Consider the following 3,835-nt stretch of genomic DNA (forward strand, 5'->3'; position numbering starts at 1 on the left):
CGTTCCATCTCTGGAATAGCTGGCTGGAACTCTACCTCTTCAACTGGGATTAGCTCATACATTTTCCTCCAGCATCCTAATTTTATGAGCAAATATGGTTGTTTAAGGATTGCCTTTGTCCAACTTAGACCCTGCCCCTACCTCATAATGCCAAGTGCCATGTGGGGAACCATGCCACACAGACATAATTCCATGCACTCCAAGCCAAGGATTTCTAGTGTTTGAGTTGTTAGCCAGTACCTTTTCCTTACTTAACAGTGGCCCAAGAGTCAATTAAATCAGATCCAACTTGAAGCTAATAATTGGAAAGCTTGACCAGTATTTAGCAAAGCATGAGCTTTAGAGTTCAACTGCTTGGCTTCAAATATTTCTGATGTGTAATAGCTGTGTGGTCTTAGCGAAGTTGTTTAACCTGTGTCTCAGTTTTCTCATCTGAAAAATGGCAGTAATAGCCCTACTTCTTAGAGCGGTTTTTGAGGATTAGATACGTGCAGACTACTTAGACTCACAACGGGTAAGTAGCACTTACTATTTAGACGTCCACAGCAATCGTCTGTAATTCTGTATCTTCTCAAAGTAAGGGCTCGATTATATTTTGTCATTTTAAGAGCTAAGTAGACAGCGGAAGCAACTCATAGACTGCTCACTTCGAAATGGATTTTTAAGGCCCTGAGGCTCCTTGTTTGTGGATTTACTTCAGTCACCCTGCCAGACAGTGATGAACTTTGCACCAGATTTCCACAGAGCTGTGCTAACTCAAGCAGAAAGGCACTTTCCAGCCTCGGAAAACTGCATCTGAGGGTGAGGGTGAGAGGTTCCCATTTATTTATTAGTGAATTAGTGTGATGGTGCTAAGGGCATAACAGGACTGTTGAGAAGGCACACTGCTGGACTAAATTTGAAGCAAAGAGGAAGACTGTTTTCCACTCCTTACCATCTTAGAAGAAATCAACTTGGGAGTCACTCCAGAGAAAAGTATCTGGATTTTATTCCCTTGTTGAATGATTCAGGCACTCAGCAGGCTGGGGCTTTCTAAAATCCCCCAGTGCTCCCTTCAGTTGCTGAGAATCTCCCACTCAGACCTGAGCCAAGTATTTGGTTGGTGCTGGCCTTTCAGAGTCCTGGCTTCGCTGTCGGGTCATGGCTTTTTTGCTGTGAATGACGATAGCTGTCTTGGAAACGCTCCTATTCTGACTTGAGAGATAAGGAATAGGGAATCCTGCCAACATATGGGAGAGCTGATAGGGACCAGCACACTGCTGGAAGCTACCCTGCCAGTTCAAGGCCTGGGACCAGTGAGAGGCAGAGTAGACTTTGTTGCCAAGAGCCTGTTCAGAGCATGTTACACAGTTGCTGCTCCCTGAGTTCCTCTGTGTGGCAAGGACTCAGACTTTCCGCAAATGAGGATTAGTTGCTCTCTGGGTGTCCTGGACCACTGTAGAGGCCCCTGATTGAGGGAGTCTATCATCACTTCTGGTAAGCCACCTGGCAACACAAGCCTTTGACAAAAGATAGGAAGGTACAGATCCGTTGCCTCTTTTTGGAGATGAAAGCCCAGAAACAGACTTGACCAGAATTAGAACTGTTGACAGCAGGAGAGAGCCTTAATCTAGTTCAAATTACTAAATTTTAGAGGCTCCATGACTCCCAGGGTCACACTGAAAAAGCAGTAGTAGCAAAGCAGGGGCTGCAATTAGGTCTCCTTACCTGGAGGCCAGAAATCTCCTCACCCGATCAGCTGCCTTTCTAGGGCAGATGTGCTAGGAAGGTCTGCAGTGTTAGAGAAGCAATGACCAGCAATGGCTCAAGACACAATGAGAATCTCAAGACAGCATTTTCACCTTCAGAGGCCTCTGCACAAGGATACAGTGGTGGTAGGCACCCAGCGTTTTCACCTTCCTTCACATACGTGTTTGTTTTTGGCCATCCAGCTTGCAGGATCTTAGCTCCCTGACCAGGAGATCAAACCCCGGCCACGTCCGTGAAAGCACCAAGTCCTAACCGTTGAACCTCCCTCACAAGCATGTTTGAGGGCGGAGCCCAAGCTGCAGGTAGGATAAGGGAGACAAAACTGACAAGACTGCAGCCAGGGCAGCAGACAGACGCTAAGGTGCTGGGGGGCTAACTCGTGACGCCCAGAAGGAAACAGCAACAACTAGGAAATCACCCTGGCATGAAGAGTTTAAAAACACCTAAAATGAACACTGAGATGAAGAAAGGTTTTTGTAAACGGCAATTTTACGTTTGGAATGCAGTGACCAGTGCTGCTTTTATACTGCAATGGTAGCATTCTGATTTGTGAGGGAGGCCAAGACGCCACCCTGTTCAGCAGCCTAGCTCCAGTTCACCCCTTTCACCTGCCCTGCTGGGCTGGGCACCCAGCATCCAGGCTGTGGAAGAGAGAGAGCTTGCCCTTTGTGGAAAGCATTCTTTTGTCTAGTTCTAGCAAGATACTGGAGCTTTCCTTCGGTAGCATTTCTGCTCTGACAGTACACTAAGTGCAAAAGAGGATCTTTTGACTGTCTTTTCAGTCGAAAATGAGAATATGCTTTACCTAAAACCCATAACTTCATTCAGTATCAGTCACAGGAAACTTGATTGTATATTAATTGATTAAACCACCCTGTCCCTAGCATATGCTTAAAAGTGTTTGCTAAATACAGCAGGCTGGAAGATGGGAAAAGTCTGTGGTCCTTTCCTTACAGAAACTGCATTTGTGTGTTTGAGTTAGTCAGACACTTTAAGGGGCCAGAAGGATAAGTGTTGAAAAGAGCTTCTACTCAGCTCCATCTGATTGTTGCCTTGTGAAAATGAGGCCCAGTATTGCCAGATTTTTTAAGTAAGAAGCCAGAAACCAGATTTATTTGTGAAGTCTCCCCATTTTTAAATGTTTGTTAACTTATTCTGAAAATTTTAAAACATTAGGTTGTCTAAATAAAACATGCTTGGGCCATATAGCTTCTGACTGAAACTTTCTGCCCTGCCCAAGAATTTAAGCAACAAAGTATTTTACTGAAATAGATGTTGCATGATCTCTGAAGTGTATAAGTTTTATTACTGAAATATAGCTTTTCTCTTAACTGAAAAATCTAAAACATACATAAACAGGCTAAGAATAAGCATTCTAAGAAAAATGCTATTAGTAAATAAATGTACTTTGAAGTATAGAAGATTTTTTATCTTTCATAAATCATTCCCAGTGGTTTCAGTTTGGCGTATAGCAGACTAGTGTCTGAGAAACTTTACCTGCGAAATTTCTTGGCTTTGGCACAGAAAGGGCTCCCTTTCCTTCAGGCCTCGAGATCACCATTCCTTGGTAGTGGGAATTGATGTTTTTTCCTACAAATGGACTCAAGATTATCTCACTAAAAATACATGTTTGATTGTTTTTTTCAATTGCAGAATTACAAAGGGGCTGTAAGAAGTAAGGTAGTGGGATTGTGTGAAACCTGTGTTTAGCCCTCAGAAATCTCGAAGCCTGAGGTCCAGATCCTCTTTTGGGTCCTTCCAGCCCTGGAAGCTGAGACCTCGCTGAAGTCTTAACAGTGATTTACATACAGGTGGTTGTTTGGTGGTTTTTTTCCCCCAAAGCCAACTTTGATTCCATCAGTGTATTTCTAAGGAAAATGTAAACTGTTCATACATTCTCTTAACATCACAGTGAAAAACAAGTACCCGTATGTGTGACAGGGCAGGCAGGGAGCTCCACCTGCTCCGGCCTTGACAGAAGCCCTTGGCCGCACTGGTGAACATGCTGGCTTCACTTCTGCACAGACACCTATGTCGTGCTGTCCCACTGGAGCACCGGTGGACCCCAAAGGCAGGGCAGGGGGAG

The sequence above is a fragment of the Bison bison genome, unplaced genomic scaffold (genome assembly GCF_000754665.1).
Source record: "Bison bison bison isolate TAMUID 2011002044 unplaced genomic scaffold, Bison_UMD1.0 scf7180017851016, whole genome shotgun sequence".
Taxonomy (NCBI): Eukaryota; Metazoa; Chordata; class Mammalia; order Artiodactyla; family Bovidae; genus Bison; species Bison bison.